The following is a 19,752-nucleotide window of genomic DNA, read 5'->3' as shown; positions in this document are numbered from 1 at the left end:
TCCAAATGCTGTGTTCAGAGTCTCATCCTGGCCATGGAACAAAGACATCTTCCGTAAGTAAGCTGTGTACTGGTCAAGTATGCCCTCATCTTGATTGCCCCTCCTGGTTTTCCCCTCTTCCCTCTTTGTGCTGGTATTATTCAGTCAAAACTTAGCTTTCCTCTGTGTTGGGGAGACAGTTCAGTGGGCAGTTCAGCTTCTCTGGTAAGCCTTGGCACGTGAGTTGGATCCCCAGAACACACATGGAATAAGCTAGGTTTGAACACGAGGGCTTGTAATCCCGGTGTGATGTCTCATATTGACTGTCAGCCTGACAGGTCTATAATGACCAAGGAGACAAATCTTTGTGCATGTCTGTAAGGGAGTTTCTACACCGTGTTAACGGAGATGGAAAAACTCACCCTAACTGTGGCGTAATGCCATACCATGGGCTAAGATCCTAGATTTCATAAAAAGGAAAAAAAAATGAGCTGATTGTGAACAGCCATCATTTTCTGCCTCCTGACTGTGGCTGCATTACGACCAGCCATCTCAAGCATATGATGCCATGATTTCCCTGCCATATTAGACTCGACCTTCAAACAGTGAGGCAAAAATCAACCATTTCTCCCTTAAATTGCTTTTGTCTGAGTATTTTATCACAGCAATGAGACAAGGTAACTTTTTTTTTTTCTAAAACAGGGTTTCTCTGTGCAACAGCCCTGGCTGTCCTGGAACTCACTCTATAAACCAGGCTGGCCTCAAACTCACAGAGATCCACCTTCCTCTGCCTCCTGAGTGCTGGGATTAAAGGTGTGCACCAGCTGTTGAGACAAAGTAACTATTAATGGTACACTCATCAATGGGTGAAATGGAGACAGGTAGAGGCCTGAGTCTAGTGACCAGCTAATATAGCCTACTTGAGCAGTTCCAGGTCAGTGAGGGACCCTGTCTTGAAGAAAGAAAAAAAAAATACAAGTGGATGGTGCCTGAGAAACAATATTTGAAGCTGTCCTCTGACTTCCACATATGTACCTGCCCTGTTCTATTACAACTTTAGGTCATCCCATGCCTCATCTGCTTCTAGAAGCTTCTCCCCAGGATAATCCACATGGCTTCTTTTCCCTCATGTCACTTTGGAGACATCTGAGTGCGCCTAGGACTCGACTTCCATCTTGCAATACCTGTTTGTTCTCTGCCACTCCAGTGAAGGCTACCCAAGACTAGACTCGATGTTCCGTAGGTAAGAATCCCAACTCAAGAACTCAAGGAAATCTCTCAGATAACCACATGTAGGATTATCTATCAATCCCCCTAAAGAAAATTGGACTTCAGAGTCCCATGCAAGAGAGCTGGGAGATTGACTCCATGAGGAACCAGGAGAGTGCGTGCATATGTATCCACACACCAGCGACCACACGATAAAGCGATGTCACATAGCCTGAGTACTCGGGGATATGTTGAAAGTCAGCAGCCTGCCAACCACTCCCGGCATCACACCAGACCCAGGGGCTATGGAAGGCTGCTGACTTGGCTTCTACAATGCCTTTTGATTGAAATTCAGATTTCCTAAGTAACATGAAATGACAGAAGGAGACAGAGCAGCTGTTTCGCTCTCCCATACGGGAGTCTCAGTTGAGGGAAGTTCATCACCTGATATCATTTTCTAGCATTAGCTATATCAACAGTAACTGTAACACCTCCCCCAGAGTGAGTCATGGAAGTGTCCTCCTTTACCCAGTACCTCCCACACACCTTTGGTTTAAAAATGTAATAAAAGCCGGGCGGTGGTGGTGCACACCTTTAATCCCAGCACTCAGGAGGCAGAGCCAGGCGGATCTCTGTGAGTTCGAGACCAGCCTGGGCTACCAAGTGAGTTCCAGGAAAGGCGCAAAGCTACACAGAGAAACCATGTCTCGAAAAACCAAAATAAATAAATAAATAAATAAATAAATAAATAAAAATAAATAAATAAAAATAAAAATTTAATAATTACCTTGAAAATATAAAGCACAAAGTGGTATGTTAGAATTCTTGGTTCTAGTTGCTTCTAATTAAAAAGAAGATACTATGCATCCTGAAAACTTTTTTTTTCAGACCCAAGAATAGATAAAAATAGAGATAAAGTACGAAAACGGGAAGAGCCAGCTCTGGGGTTACTGCAAGCAGCCCCCTGGCACGGGCACCTCAGGCCGTTGTACTTACCGCCCTTCATCATGCCCACTTCGTAACACTTGCGCAGCCGGCAGGCCTGACAGCTCTTTCTCCTGTTCTTGTCAATGGTGCACTGGTTTGTAGCTGGACACATGTAGTCATTATGTCCTGGTGAATGAAAGTGAGAAGATCAACTCAGTATCACTTCAGGAAACCCAACAAGTCAGAATCGACACAGAAGCTTCTGTGTATAAGGTGTGCTCAAGAGCCATGGCTTGGCCTCGTGTGAACAAAAGCTCTGTTATCTTTAATTTATGCCTCAGATGATGGCTTTAGGAGTTGTTTGGGCAAATCCTCTCCCCTCCACATGACCTGTGTTGGACAATATGTTGTGGGTTTTGTTTGTGGTGCAGGAAATGGAGCCCCGGGGCTTCCCACATGCTAGGTGAGTGTTCTGCCACTGAACAGCATGCCCGCTCTGCAGGAAAATGTCAGAAGCAACGTATATTCACAAGGTCAGGGTTTCTCTCTGTAAGCTTTGTTTTGGGTTGGGGTTGGTTTGGGTTTGGGTTTTATGGGATTTCTCAGGCCACTCACAAAATGATATCAGAAGAACTGTCATAAATCAAACTTTTCAGAACTTCAAAGAGAAAATGAGGGATCTTTAAAATTCATTAGATATTCAAATGAGTTGCAGAATATCTAAACTCAGCTCAGATTGGAAGGCTGAGCAGAAGTTAGTCTGTCAAGTGCTGGCTAAGGGATGCTGAGTAAGCTTCTGGCCATCCCCCTCCTGTCTAAGCTAGAAAAGATAATGATACACATATACAATATTATACAATTGTTGCACCATTATTCTAAGACTTTAGAAATGAGTCAATGTATGTCAAGGGATAATGACAGTGCTCAGGTTGATCAAGTCATCTAATTATGAGTCCCCTTTCTTTCCTTTCCTTTCTATATTGGTTCCCTCCATCAAATGCTTCTCATTGGCCTTGGGCATATACAAGCCTGTCCATGTATGTTAACTTCCACCTTACATCAATGCCCTTTTTACCCAACTGGACTACTCAGAAGTCCACTCTGGGGTTACCTTTCCTCACCTCTCTTGAGTGGCTCAACACAGGTCATTGGTTCTACACTTAGTTACCTCTCGTTAACTGCTCCCATGGGAAGTCCACACACAGTGCCAAACATTTTGTAGGGGAAAGTCTTGAATTTTAGACTAAGGACCGAGGGAATGACCTGTTTTCCATTCTCAAAACAAAGCAAAAACACATTCCACATGCTAATTTAGAGTCATCACACAGGCGTCTACCGCCTTGCTCACTAAGGGCAAGATGCAAACTAGTGAACTGTTGGAACACAGGCTCTTTGCCCCTTTTGCAACGTAAGAACCAGACTCAACTACAGCAGGATTGGGGGGGGGGGGTGGATTTGAAAAGAAATGCATGACTCCATCTTTAGATGTATTTTACAAAAGCTACCATGTAAATAGGCCTCAAATCAAACAAACATCTTCATTCTTTGATTGCATAAGACAGACTAGTGAAGACAGTAAGCAGGGCTATAAATTTGAAACTCTGGCAAGAGACCGCACATTGCCTCAAAAATCCAGGCACAGTGATTTTTTTTTTCTTTTAAAGACAGAGTATCACTATGTCATCCAACATGGCCTTAAACTCACAGAGATCTGCCTAGAGTCAAGGCACACATCACTTTGCCTAAAAACAGTGTTTTTTTTTTTAATTGTCTTTATTAATAGGAAGAAATTGAGAAAGGCATAGAATGAAAAACAAAGTTGATCTGGGCTTAGAGTCAGCAAACTATAAGTAAATGGTTCATTATTCTGATGCCCTAAGGAAATCTTTAGTGTTTTACCTCCTCTGGTGTTTACATGGAATACACCAATATATTTTAGTTCAAAAAAAAAAAAAACCCTAAGAACACATTATTAAGCCACAGAAGAAACATTTAGTAGCTACTTAACCCAAACACTATGCTGACTCACTTTCTCTCTGATAACCAGGTATTTTGCAAGCCAGAAGAAGAGAGAAGGCTGAAGAGAGTCAGAAACCAACTGGCTGCCTCTCTGTTTTGATTGGCTACCCTCCCTAGATGGCTATCATCAGGAAACCAGGTGAAATTCTTGAACTAACATGTCTAAGACATAGAATGCATCAGATCCGTGCAGTTGACTCCATCCCGTAACAGGAATGAGAACAGAGGCCCAGAGTTATGGTCTTTTATGACAACGCTCAAAATAAGTTAAGATGTCTGATCAATATGCTGACTAGAAAAAGATTCTAACAAGTAGAACATGCTTGCTCTCTTCAGCCAAAACAAATCCTTCCTAACCAAACACCAGCAATGACTATTTTTAAGTCTTCAACTGATATTAGATAAAAAGCAACAAAGCTGTTTTTCCCTTTTAATAACTCCGTAAATGCCTGATGTTAAACCAAGGGTTTCCCTGACTCCTTTATAAACCCTATTTGGTCTTGTGAAAATAATTTATGAGAAGATTGTACTGAACTAGAATTAATTTTTGAGAACCAACTCAATTATATGAGCGAAACATACAGTAATTTAACTGCAGAGACAAGAAGCTGTGACCCTGTGATAATCCTGGAAGAATTACAGAATGATACATACAAAATGTAATATTGAGCTGGAGGGTGAGAAAAGGAAACACTACTTTTTTTCTCATAAGAATAAAAAGTGAGGCCTTGGGGATGTCGCTCAGTGGTTGGGCACCTGCCTAGCGTACACAAGAACTGGGTCCCATCATCATCCCACACACACAAAAACTAAACAAAAATCCTTTGGAGGAACATACAGCTCGGGTAGGGGGATGGGTAGGCACAGGATACAGGGGACACCTACAAGCAAGAACTGCCAGATAAACCTGATTCCCAAGAAACACGGGGCTCACACCACACACAGACTTTTCCCTCAGCTCCTCTGCGGATTCCTTTCTCTTGACTTTTTCCTTCTCTCATTTATTCTCCCATGGCAGCTGTTTTCTCTTTTATTATTATCGCTCACAAAGCCTAGATTTGTTAGTTATGAAAACAAACAACGTTCCATATCCAGACACTCAAAAGGAAGATAAACAAGGACCTAATTAAAACAAACAGTAGCTTGAGAGAAATCTAATACTGTGGACTTTTCCTTTTGTCACCCTTCTCCTCAGGGCATTTGGGCAGCAACCTCAGACCAAATCTTCTGGGGGGGGGGGCTTTAAGCCTGTCAGTGGACCCAACATCTATCCATCCATCCACCCACCCACCCACCCATCCTTCCATCCACCCACCTACCCATCCATCCATCTATCCATCCATTCATCCATCCATCCATCTATCCATCTATCCACCCACCCACATCCATCCATCTATCCATTTATTCACCCACCCATCCATCTGTCCATCCATCCATCCATCCACCCACACATCCATCTATCCACCCATCCATCCACCCACCCACCCATCCATCCATCCACCCATCCATCCATCCACCCACCCATCCATCCATCCACTCACCCATCCATCCATCCATCCATCCATCCACCCACACATCCATCTATCCACCCATCCATCCACCCACCCACCCATCCATCCACCCACCCATCCACCCACCCATCCATCCATCCATCCATCCATCCATCCATCCATCCATCCATCCAAATTGACTCACAGATCCTTTGAAACTGGCATTACCACTCAAACTAACCATTGTGGTTTGAATCTCCCATGCTCCCCGACAGCTTGTATTTTGAATGCATACTCTCCAGCTTGTGGTGCTGTCTAGAAGGTGGGTCCTGGCTGGGGAAAGCAGGTCACCACGGGGTGGATCTTTGAAAGTTACACCCAAACCTGACTGAGCCTCACTCTCTCTTTCCCAGTCAGACACCAGCGGACAGGCCCTGCCTCAGACTCCCACCACCACAGATCAAGCCAGGCTGCCATGATGCCTGCCTGCCCTACAACAAAGGACTAAGATCATTTGAACCTGTGAGCCAAGATAATCATCGCTCTGCTGAGCAGCTCTGTCAGCTTGTCACAGCAGCAGAACAGTAACTAATACAGTGACCATCTCCATGCATCTGCAGTCCTTCTCTTCTGAACTACCCACCATGAAGCCACACACACAGAATCATTAGAGGTCACCTTCTTCACTGGACCCTCCCACTATGCCCCCACCACAAAGTCTCACACACAGACACCAAGAAAGAGGTCGAGTCAACTGTTCTAATTCTTTTTCAAATCAGAGCCAGTTATTTAAATAAACACAAATGTGTGTGTGTGTGTGTGTGTGTGTGTGTGTGTGTGTGTGTGTGTGTGTGTAAGAGAGGGAAGGGGTATGTGTGTGGCTGTGTGTGGATGGGGGTGTACGGGAAGACAGAGGTAGACTTGGGGTATCTTCCTTCATTTCTCTTTTCCTCCATTACTCCCGACAATTTTTTTTATTTTAAAAATGTATTTACTCCTCATTAGTTTCCTACCTATGTAATGTTCATTGATCAAAGTCCCCCACCCCCAAATGCACAATATCCTCTCTTACCTCCCTTTTCTTCTTTCCAAGTCTGCCTATTTTGTGTCCTTTTATTGTGGCCCTCTGCATTTAATTGGGGTCTCCTACATGCACATGGGTGAGGGTTACTTACTTCTCCAAGGACAGTGCACCGGTATCCATGGAGGAGCATGACTCACGACGACTACTCATATTTCAAGTGCACCATTCGAGGAATAGGCTCCTTTGCAGCTCTGCTCCCACAAACCAAGCTCATTTTGTCCCAGCATCACACTGACCACACTGGCTTTTAATTGCTTGTCTGAATTCACAGATGGGTTTAGGCTTAGCGGGCAAGGAACCGCACCTGGCTCACCATCCTACTGTGCCCACCACATCCTCAGGCGCAGAGCAGAGCTCAGTGAGTACCTTTTAGCTGAATCAAGCAAACACGCTAAAGCCCTGGTTGTCTCTCCACCAACCTATCTGTGCAACTCAGGTCTCGGGAGGGGACAGGTTGGGCTCTATAAAGGAAACAATCATGGTGTTAGTCATTTTTCTGTTGCTGTGATAAACACCATGACTAAAAGCAACTTATAGAAGAAAGGGTTTGTTTGGGCTTATTGTTTCATTCCAGAGAGAGAGGGAGACCGAGAATATCACAATATTAGGGCAAGCATGGCGGCTGACAGTTAGAAGACACTGAGAGAGCTCATCTTCAACCAGAAGCATGAGGCAGAGAAAGCGAACTGGAAGTGGACCAAGGCTACAAATTCCTAAAGCTCCCCCCTCCTGTGATGTACTTCCTCCAACAAGACTGTGCTACCTCCCCAAATAGTGCCACCAACTAGTGCTCAAGTGTTCAAATATCTCAGCCTACAGAAGATATTTTTCATTCAAACTACCACAAGTACTCAGAACAAAATGAACAAGAAATACCTAAGATTTGTTCACACAAATGAGCACTGAGCTCACTCACTCTTCATGCTTTAAGGCGTGGAAATCAAAGTGAATTCGTGAGGATAAATGAAATCTACAATGTTTAATGCCTACACATCAAATAAAAGCCAGTTGTAGCCAATCTTGCCCAAAAACCACACTGGAGAACCCCAATAACACTTTTTAAAATATTTTATTTGTTATTGCGCATGTGTCCACACCACAGTGCACATGTGGAGGTCAAAGGACAACTTCTGGAGTAAATCCTCTCCTTCCACCTTGTTGAGTCAGGATCTCTCCAACATGTGCCCTCCAGGCCAACTGGTCCATGAGCTTCTGGGTAATTATTTTGTCCCTGATTCCTATCTCACCATGGGAGTGCTTGGATTTCAGATGACAGACACCTCATCTGGATTTCTGTAGGCTGTGGGGATTGAACTCAGGTCCTTAAGCTTGGGCAAAAAGTGTTCTTACTTCCTGGCCCACGAGTAACATGCCATTGTTATTTATGTCACATCATCTTATTCTCTTATATCTCACTGATCCATTTATTTAGGTTACACCTATGAACTCTGGCTACCTCCACCTTCCCTTTATCAGAGACATTACCACATTTTTCCATAAAATTAACAAGAATTCATTAGAATTTGAAGCACCCAGGAGTTGTGCCTGAATAGTTTAAATTGCCAAAGAAGAAATGAAATCTGGATTTATTTCTTCAAGCATTAGTATGTATTTGTAGAGTGTTAAATACAGCTTTGAATCCTGTGTGGATTTGCATTAGATTTACATTTAGATCCTCCAGACATTTAAGCAAGAGAAAACAGACATTTTAATTCATTAGTAAAAAGGCTATACAAACATCCGATGACTTACTTAAGACAGCATTACATCCCAATAAACCTGTCATACATTAAACATCACAACTTAAGAGTGTGTTTAACCTACCAAGCACCCTGGCTTTCTAACACAGAGCACTCTAAAGTCTAGCTTTCACTCATGTAGTTACCTAAAGTTGTGATCACTGATGTTGCCCATCATGAACAACAGAGTCAAACTGCACACTTCTGGCTTGAGAAAGAATCAAAAGTCATCATCTAGAGAGCTTCTAGTGAATATATAAACTTTTCACACCATTGTCAAACTTAATAAACAGAGTCAAACCGTTATGAGTGAAAGGGAACATCTTTGTTACCCTTATGGTGATAAGGTATAGAAAACATGTCAAGACATGGTTGTGGTGTTTGAGAAAACCATAGAACCCATGGGCAGATTGTCAAAGCTCTGCTACACAAAATAGGCACCAGGCAGACATAAGCAGCCGCATCCTGGAAAGAGCCTGCTCTCCTTAACTTGTTCACAGAGACCCTTTCACACGCTCATCTGATCACTCTCTCCAAGATAACCAACTGTTTCCATACTGAACACGATGTACCAAGTGCTGTGTAATACACGGGGTTTTTTTTATTTAATCCCCCAGTGACTTTATGGAAAAGGAGTTACATTAATCCACAGTTTACAGTGGTAGGCTTTTGATAAAGATTTTAAAGCACTCAGCAAAACAGACGAGTTTTGAATCAAGGTCTCCCTCACATGAGAGACTGAACTCATCTATCCCTGCAACCTTCACAAACAGAAGCCTAAACTTGTCTAACAAGATCTTCATTCAAGAACAGTATTTATTTTCCTGCTGGCAATCATGGTAGGATTCTCAACAACTATCTGACCAATGGGTGTTATGAGATCCAGGATACTTGTGCATAAGAAAGTAAAACAGGGCATTAATACAGCCAAGCTGATGTCACAGCCTTTAATTTAAAAAATATGAAAGGCATGTCAAAAAGAAACTGATATTGGACATTGGGATAAGAAAAAAAGACATTCATTAAAGGGTGATGGGCACAGGTCATATCTCTGGATATGATTTAACAGGAATATTATCTACCTTATACCCTAAAGAAAATGGGAAAATCCCGAGTTGATCCCTGCCCATTAAGTGGAGTTTCATCTTAGTACTGTCACACACATCCATCACTAGTACCAAAAGAAGGGAATGCTCTGAGCGAAGCCAGGCAAAACTGAAGACAGTTCAAACAGTGGTGTTGTTGGCCACCGACAGAAGACACAGAAGATTGTCAGGGGATTGAATAGGATGGAAAGAGTTCAAAAGGATTTTAAGTGTAAGTGGGGATGTAGGAATGACTGACATAAAAAAATGAAGGATTAGGAGGATTCATAATTATGCCCAAGAAAAACTCATATCAGAATAGGTACTAACCATCTTTTAGTAGTACTAAAGTACCTGAAGCAAAAGAAGATGAGAAAATTTAAACCGCTTGCCAAATACCTGGGGCCCGAAGAGGAACAGGAAGAAGTGAAAGGCTCCTGCTTTGCTCCAGGAAATACTGAACACTGTCCTTACTGTTAATCAGGAGGATCTGATTTGGGAGGGCGGATAGGAAAGAAGAGGTCAGAACAATTCTAAACAAGTCAAGAGAGAGTTCAGTAAGACATCAACCCCCTGTCCAGCAGATAGTTGTAAATGAAGTACTAAAGTCAAGTCAAAATGAAATTGGAGGTGAAATACCCAGTAATTCCCCTTTCAGGAACAGATTCGATGAGTGGAGGGGTTAGAGGTTGAGGGACTGCCCAGATCAGACTGGCCTGTGCACAACTGTTGGGGATTGTCTGGATTGTTAATTGATACAAGAGAGCCCGGCCCACTGTGGGAAGCATCATTCCCTAGGCTAAGAGTCCTGAGAAAGCTAGCGAAACATAGGCCTTTCAGCAAAGGCCTTTCAAATTACTGCCAGAGTCCCTGCCTTGACTTCTCTCAGTGATGTAACCCTTTAGACAAAACAAATCCTTTCCTCACTTGAGTTGCTTTTGGTCAGTGTTTTATCATGGCCACAGAGATGAAACCAGAACAATGTTCTAGGCTCAATCGCCAACATCAGAAATTCATATATGTCAATGATTGAAAACTGGAATTCAGACAGATACAGGTGTGTCAGACACTAAAAGCAACATTACTCATCACAGCCAAAAAGCAGAGATAACTCAAGGCCTACTAACTTAAGTAAACAAACAAAAGTTGGTATATAGCTACAACAGAATTACCATTTAGCCTTTAAAAAGAATGCAATTCTAAGATGCACTACAACATGCATGAGTCGGGAAAACATGATGCTGAGATAAGCCAGACACAAAAGGACGAAAGTGACTCTGGGTCCATGCAGTACCTAAAATAGTCACATTCGCAGAGATACACAGTGATAGCAGCAGAGTAGCTATCAAGATTCACTGGAAAGTGAAGCCGTTATTGCTTAAAACGCAGTTTCAATTTGATAAAGTTCTGCTCATGCAACACAAATGGACCTAATTGCACTGAATTACATCATTTAAATGGTTCAAGCAGTAAAATTTTGTTGTGTATACCTTGCTGTGTGTTTGAAAAAAAAATGAACTTGGAGTTGTCATAAGTGTCTATGTGAGAAAGCCGGAAAATGAATTAAAGTTGGAGACTGTGAATTGGTCCTGATGTGCTCACATGTGTTCACATGTGCTCTGTGGCCAAGGACTGACTGGTACCATGCGTGGGCCATGTGCTTCTCATAAACTAGGAGCTGTGCTTGGTGAGTCCAGCCCTTGGCCTCATCTCAATATCACAAACACGGAGTTGGGTCACTCCAGCTACAGAGTCCTAAGCTGAGACTCCAGGGAGCTAACTTGTTCAAGGTCTCTTGGCTAGTAGAAGGCGGAACCATCGTTAAAATGCAGGTCTGTCTCATTCATGAGTCTATTTTTTGTAGAATCCTGCCATGGTTGGCTATGCAGAAGGAACTCAATACTGACTCAGAATACTTAAATATTAAATTATTGCTTACAATAATAACTTCACAGTTTAATAAATCACTATATCTTTTAAGAGCATTATGGAATCAGCAACATAATCATCTCCAGACTCTGACTCCTAACGCTCACCAAACATGAAAGATAAATCACACAAAAGATATTATATTTATCTAGGGATCAGGGCGTGTATTTTTTTTAATTCTAGAAAACCTCTTCAAAATATTCTAGCACAAACTATTAATGAAAAGAAAAGCTAGAAAGCAAATTTTTGAGGAAATTAAACAAAACAAAACCCTTTATACTCTCTGAAGAAATAATTGCAGCAGTGTGTTTGTAAATAAATTTCCACTCGGATATTAAAATGAATACTTTCTGATTCACAGCCAGTACAATGAGCCAAACCAAATGAAATAAAATTTGGCTGTCTTAGTGAACACATTCCTAAAAGTCCAGTGAGGACATTCAGTGGGCCCTGATTTCAACTATTTCATAACCACATCTGTATGAAGTGGCATGCACACACACACACACACAAAAAAAAAAAAACAGGGTGCCTTAATCACATAGCCCAAACTCTGTTTTCACACTTGTCATTTCTAATTGATCTCATCGGAGACAACACCCACAACCAAATGTCATTTTGCTTTTTTTTTTCCCTCTGAACCAGAAAGCAATACTAATATCCAATTGTATTCCCAGTAGATGTTTTAAAAGAAGGAATTCTAGGAAAGACAGCAGCCCTGGACAGCTTCCTTTTCTACATGGAAATGAAGTCAGAAGGAATTCTCTCTGTCCTCACAAGACCCTAATCTACTGAAAATGTGGACATGATACCATTGTGTCCTGTCTCTGGAGTCCATCTGCAAAACCACAGTTGTTTCAAGCCCCTGGCACAGAATCAAGTCAACAGCTGTGATAAAGGCAGTCATGATGGGATCAGTGACCATCACCTCACCACAATACCCCAGAGACAGTAAGTCGTTTTCAGCAATGCTCTCCTAGCTCCGCACACAAGTTAGTGCTGTTATGCAGCCCAAAATAGGATCTTCTGAAATTGCTGCTCCTACTCTTGTGATGTCCAGCACCAGGCTTTGATCACCCTAAGAACATGGTGCCTTGCCCCAAGACCTTTGATTTCAGGAGATGTAGGGGACCATGGAGGAAAAAGTAAGGAAAACATGGGGTAATAGAACAGAATCAAGCAAAGAAGAGGAAGGTGTAATAGTTGGGGTGATTAATTCAAAGGCAGGCAGCAATCCTCTGACATCCTGGCCATTCTCTTTCATACTGTTTGCTTCCAGAAAGTTCTCCAAGCTTTCTTACCACTTCAGCTCCTATAAAGACCAAACCCTGGTGTCCAGAAGTGGTAGAAAGAATTTCAAAGTGTTCCCATCTTGAGAGGCAAGGAACAGAATATAGTCTTGCATTCTGACAGACAGGATAAATATGCAGAGACCTTGAGCAGGGGTCTGCTAAGAGTCCTGATCCCTCAGAGTCAAGGGTAAGCTCATGTTCCAGTTCAGGGTCATTTTGACGCTTTACGGGGGATGGAAAAGACTGTTGACTGAGATCAGATGTGGTGCAGAATATGGAGATATAGAGGTCCTTCAAACTGTTGGATCATATTTTTTAATGGACTCCTGATTCACAAAGTCCTAATTAAGAACTACACCTGTCTTTGGGAGTTTCTCCCAAGTTCTTTTATAGGCAATACTCTGCCTAGACATTCTGATGGAAAGTAAGAATGGAAAAGTCAGGCATTTAAGATTCCACAAATAGGGGCTTCCCTAGCACATCTGTAGCATGAGTTCAGACATTGTTCCTTTTTTTTTTTAATTTGACCCAGTTCTCTTCAACAATACATAAACAAATAGCTTATCTATTGTCCTGAGAAATACCAGCTAATTGAGAAGTGGTGGTGGTACATGCCTTTAATCCCAGTACTCAGGAGGCAAAGGCCAGTGGATCTCTGAGTTTGAGACCAGCTTGGTCTACAAAGTGAGTTCCAGGGCAGCCAAGGCTACACAGAGAAACCCTGTCTCAAAACAAAAACAAAAAAGAAAAAGAAAAGAAATATCAGCTAATCGACTTTATCAACCCCAACAATTTCTTCTAACTAAGGGGAATAAATCAATGCTAGTTCCCATGGTGGCCAATTTTCTTTCTATGACACAGCACAATAACCTTAAGATTTCCCCACATTCTTGCAAATGACAAGACCTCCTTTTTAATTAATACTATTTCAATTCCACAGGTAATTTCAAGAGTAAAGAAGAAGAATAACAGATGTGGTCAATGAGTACAAAGTTTTGGTTCATCTTACAGCCACTGAACAGTTACAGGATGCATGAAGAACCATGTAGTGATTTGCATGGTAAATTTCATCCTAGGTGGCATGATTAGTCCTTGTGTTTCATAGTCCTCAAGGCTGGGGACAATTTCTATGAGGTATGTTACAGTTGCCATGTAGCCTGGCAAAGGGCAAAGTAAACATCTGATGGTCATTCAGCAAAAGCAGAAGTGTCATTGAAACACAACTTGCTGAGCATCCAGACGCCCACCCCCAAGACAGTGTGGTCACACTTCTTCTTGAGAACATCATCTTAGATGACCCTCATCACGCCACTGGGAAAACATTGTCATTTCTCAACTATCCAGGGCTAGTGAGGTCATAGATCTTAGAGAAGAACCTACTACCAGCACTTTATTATATCAGCATAATACCTAACTACATTCTAAAACATATCCTTATCTTCACAGATAAGTGATGCTCTCATTCCTCGTTAAGGAAGCTTCTTTTTGCAGAAAATGGAGAGCATTATGGAAAGCAATAACTGGTCCAAATGCATACATCAACTGATCATGGGGTGTCCAATCTTAACTGATACATCTACAATACAGTTCCTGTACCTAGAGCTCAGGACACATCAAGGAAGGTAGGGCAAAAATACTGTAAGATCCAGAGGACCAGGAGGCCTGCTGTAAGATTCTTCTCCTAGAAATGACAGGTAGGCTACACCCTAACATGGCTATATATAAACAAGACCTAAAAAATACCAGTAACCATGCTAACAGGGAAGAGGAAAATATCATGGGGCCCTAGCACTAGACAGAAAAACTACAGACAACTAATGACTGCTGAGAGAGGGTAAATTAGTCTTTCCCAAAGATGAGGCCCTAATTGATCATCCAATACTGAATGGTCAACCTTGAAATCATATGCACATAAGTTACGTTAAGTGGATCATCAGGTTGTATTTATATATTTATTCATTTGTGTGTGTGTGTGTGTGTGTGTGTGTGTGTGTGTGTGAGAGAGAGAGAGAGAGAGAGAGAGAGAGACAGAGACAGAGACAGAGACAGAGACAGAGAGACAGAGAGAGAGAGAATAATAAGCAAGGAAAAAGAAGTCTTTGATTTGAGATATGGAAGGGGTTAGAGGGGACATGAGGGAAGTATATTGGAGGGTGCAATTACATTCTGATTAATTTTTTCTTATCTTATAAAGAAGTGAAAAGACAACAGCCATCTGTGGGCAGAAGAACCCCAAAACAACTAAGCCCAGCTGCAAGGCAGAAAAAACCACCTCTACCTGATTCCTGCTACCTGAAGTTTCCTCAATGCTGACACATGAGTCCAGGAAAGAAGTATGAAATTGTATTTAACAGAATCTATCTCAAGACATGCTAAATGTGGTGTAATTACTCCTTTGTAACCTACTCCCTTTCCACTGATTAAAGATCCACTGCAACTCCAAACTCTTCTTTGAAGTAGCCACTATAAAAGGTATTGTGGTTTGTTTTTTTTTTTTAATTTACTAAAAATGCTAAGTTCACATAGAGTCAGAGGCCACTCTCTATAGAAAAAGAAGGTTGCATTCCTAGTTTTGTTAGTGAAAATGTGGCAAGCCAAAAGAATTCTCCCTGCCACAAGACAGGGTATATTTCAACAATATGGCCATCAAAGACATTTTAAATTTTAAAATCACTGGCTCCTAATTCTCTACTATTCAAGTTAGACACTATCATTGTTATTTAATGGTATTTTAAGTAAGGAAAAGTTAACAAAAGGTTGCAAAAAAAAAAGAAAGCTCATTCATGATGTTTTCTAAGACCTCCACGTCAGCAAGAAACCATGTCCTTGATATCTGAACAGTCTCAAAAGTATACTGTCTCTCTCTGACTAGACCAAATAATCTTCAGGAAAAAAACCACAGGGAAGAGGTAGAAATCCAAGTTCTTAAAAGCTCTCATCCAGGGCTGGCAGCATGGCACAGCAATGCTTGCTTTCATAGCTAAAGATCTGTGTTCGATTCCCCAGGACTTAACTAACTCACACAAGTCATTCTTCGGCATCTATAGCATGCCATGTTTATTTATATATAAATAAATAAATGTAATTAAATCTTTTTAGGAACAGGTCTTTGAGCTTTGGTAGGTACTTTTCAGGTGCAGTTTGTAAGAAGCAAAGGGCATTGTTCTTACGTCACGTAGAACAATGGCCTCAAGGTTTGCTCTTACTACCACCTACAATGACAGGCTCTCCTTTTTAAAGTGTTAATATCCCAACTCCAAATACAATTTCAATGGCAAGGAAGACAGATCAGCAAAAGATACTGGCTAGTAAGTACTGAGTTACCTTTCTATAGAGTAGTCATCCCGTAGATCACACAGTAGGTAGTTTAGGAACACAGGGCTGAAGCCTGGAAATGCTGAGAGTGAATTTTGGGGGCTCTCACCATGAACAGAAAACTGATATGGGAGACAGACGCTTGAATGCAGTAGCCATTTTATTATGCTTATGTATATCAAAGTATCAGGATATAGTCTTAAAACCTATAATTTTATTTTCAAAATAGTTCAGTGTGTGAAAGAGGCCATGATGAAGGCAGACAGCAAAACAGAATGGTGACAGTTAGCTGCTCTGCCTGGCTTCAAAGCAGGAAGATATTAACAAGTACTTGGCTGACCCAACTGGGAGCAGAGATGAGGATGGCTCTTCAGAGTGCTGTATAGGCCGGAATGACTTCTGATCAGCAGAGCTGGGACCCTTATGACATTTACATCTGAGGAAATGGAAGCTGACAAACATCTGGTGTCACAGACCCCAGAAACAGGTGCTAAGTGGAGTATAACTGACTCACAATGCTCCCACAGGAGGGACTCTGCACGTGTGACTCGACCTCCTAAGAGTAGCCAATTGATCCAGGAATGTGACTCTGTATCAGAGAAAGGCTAGAGTCCTTCACTGATATTGGCTAGTTGGAAAAACATCACAGTCTATGACGCGTGACAGCTGTGGCCAGCCCTGTTCCCAGATGATGGCCAATGAAGACTGACATGAAGCTGCCATCCTGGCAGAAAGAGAGGCAAAGATGAGATCCCACCCAATCCCAAGGCCCTAGCACCCTGGAGAGTGAACGCTTGCTATATCCCAGGCCTGTGTGAGGATAGGCAAGACACTCACAGAGTCTCCCATAGACGTCCAATTCTTCCCCATTGCCATAACCAAAGCACATCTCAGTTGAGGTTTGAAACTAGAAACCCTAACTAATTCATGAAATTATTTTCTAATAATAAAGGTAACTATAATTTTATAGTAAAACAATTTTCATACTATAGTTTTATTGGCCATATTTTATAAATTGTGAGAAAATATGATCTCAATTAAAATGCAAAAGTATACTAAGAGTAAAGACTATGTGTACTATTTTGTGTATGATAAGTCATGAAAACTACAAAAAGCAGGGAAAGGAAGTAAAAAAGAAAGTTAACACACATGACTCTCTATAAAGCCTTGCTTAGAAAACGCTTCTCTAACTTGGCCCACAGACCTTTTTATAGCCATTCACCAGATTTAATTGGTAACTGAAACAAAGACAAATTTTGAAGGAAGAAACAAACCTCCACCAAGCCCTGGGGAAACAAATCAATCTAACTTGTGACTTCTAAGCAAACGATTCAGTCTTTAATTCCTACCCCTTTCATTTCAAATACTCTACTAAGAATTTAGATGGCTTCATACCATGATCCATAAATCAGTGATCTCTGACTCAGTCACACTCTCAGAAAAGTCACAAGTAAGACAGTACCAGACCAAGTGTGACTGGGCCTCACTTCTACTTAAAATACAAAGCTGAACTCTTTAGGGTGTAAAATGAAGTCATTGAAATCAAGATAGCCATCTTATTATTTCACAGATTAATTACCAAAAGCAGACAGGATGAAGAGGTGCATGCGGGAACCAGAACAGGTTTCAGATCCCTTTCTGCCCCAAAGCTCACTGTTCAAATAGATTAATTAACTTTTGAATATGTGTTTGTCTATCGTGTGCATGTGAGTATGCAGGTGTTTGGAGGTCACAGGACAATTTGCAGGAGTTAGTTCTCTCCTTCTACCATCAAACTCAAATTGTCGGCTTTGCCAGCCAGCCCTTCCCTGCTGAGCTATCCTCAAATGTATCATTGTTAAAAATGAGTATCAGCTTTCTGACTCAATACCCCCAGAAACGTCTCCAGCATGTCTTTAAACCCATGTCGACTGGAAATCTATTACTTCTGTCCCCCTATTCACTGTGTCCCTCCTTCAGAAAAGCCGAGTTTATTTCTACAAAGTGAGGTCTGGCCCCATCACCCACCACCTTAATATCTGCGATCCTTCTCTGGCCTCCCTGGCCCATCCAGTTTTCTTTCCACTCGTTTACCTCAGTTTCTTTTCTTCCTCCCACATATTTCACCGGAGGCAAAGCCCAAGAGCAAAGCAACTCACTAGTAGAGTTGCTATTATCATTGTTATTTTTAAAGATCTCCTTTGAAAAGGTCTGAAAATGAAAGATGTTTCACAAAGCCTACATGGCCTCAGAAGCTACAATTAACTTCAGTGAGAGAGGCCTAGCATTGTGGGAATCGTGTAGGAAAATTTAATATCTCTACAAAGAAAATTACAAAGACATTCCCAAAACTTGTGTTAGTGCAACAGAATACTTCCTTTCTGCTTAGGAAAGAAAAGGGCAGCTCATTTTAAAGGCACATTAGTGTAAAGAAGGTTCCCTTCATATCTCTGGGCACACCATTGATGGGACCTTGGAGTAACCAGGAGTCACCAGCGTTGAGCTCAGATTCCCTGGAGCTTTTGATATGACCCCAAAAGACCAGCTAACAAGAAAGTTTCTGACCTGAGAGCACCTTGAGTTTAGATTTACTTTCAGTAGAGGGGGAGAAGAAGGGGGATGAGGAGGAGAAAGGAAAAGAAGAGGAAGAGGAGAGGGCTGCAAATGATTGACATTACATTGGCTGATCCATTAAAGTCAATATAGATAGCTCTGTTCTTTCCAGTTTTTCAGGTGCTTCAAGGTAAGTTCCACACCTTTTCCAACTGCCTTCACAATAAAAGTTATATTAATCCCAATCAAAGAAGTGAGATGGAATGAGTTACCAGAGTTCATTCATAAGTTACTTTGGTGACCGTCTTAGGGTTTCTATTGCTGGGATGACATGCCATGACCAAAAAGCAAGTTGGGGAGGAAAGGGTTTATTTGGCTTAAACTTCTGGATCATAGTCCATCACTGGAGGAAGTAAGAACAGGAACTCAAGCAGGGATGAACCTGGAGACAGGAGTTGATGCAGAAGCCATGGAGGGGTGCTGCTTACCGGCTTGCTCCTCATGGCTTGCTCAGCCTGCTTTTTTATGGAACCCAGGACAACAAGCCCAGGGATGGCACCACCCACCATGGGCTGAGCCCTCCCCCAATTGACTACTAATTGAGAAAATGCCTTACAGCTGATCACCCGGGCATTTCCTCACCTGAGAATCCTTCCTCTCTGATGACTCTAGCTTGTGTCAAGTTGACACAACCAGTACGGTGACATTGCTATGTCATAGCAAAGGGTAAGCAACGGAAGCCCATTATCTCTGGGCCAATGAGCACATATATCTAATTGATACCCACAACACTCTTTCTGATATGTGCAGACCTCAGGGCAAGCAGGTATGTGACCACAGTCACACTGATAACAACCTAGCTCCCTCCAAGAAAGCTGTTTCTTCCTTCACAAACAAGGTGCATAATTAGAGTCAATGTCACAATTGAGGTGATTGACTAAAATGATTCACCTGGCCAGCCAGTACTGCAGCTTTAACCACTGAGATTTCTGATGGCTTTATTAACACAAAGTCCTTCACCTCCTCTCCTATGATTTCTCAATATCCTAGAGTAATAATAGTCTTCTGTGGCGACTACCCAGTGTCTACTCAATACCATTCTACACAGCCTCTCAACTAATGAGATGAGTTGTATTTAAGCACAAACTTGTC

At 41.9% G+C, this 19,752-nt stretch overlaps 1 pseudogene; it reads right to left on the bottom strand.

Moving 5' to 3' along the window:
* The window catches only part of LOC131918386 (estrogen receptor-like), a 230,387-nt pseudogene that overhangs the window by 157,552 nt on the left and 53,083 nt on the right, over positions 1–19,752 (bottom strand).

This window comes from Peromyscus eremicus, chromosome 8b (assembly GCF_949786415.1).
Source record: "Peromyscus eremicus chromosome 8b, PerEre_H2_v1, whole genome shotgun sequence".
Classification (NCBI taxonomy): domain Eukaryota; kingdom Metazoa; phylum Chordata; class Mammalia; order Rodentia; family Cricetidae; genus Peromyscus; species Peromyscus eremicus.
Note: the sequence above shows the minus strand (reverse complement) of the source record. Positions and strands in the feature narration are given on the sequence as shown.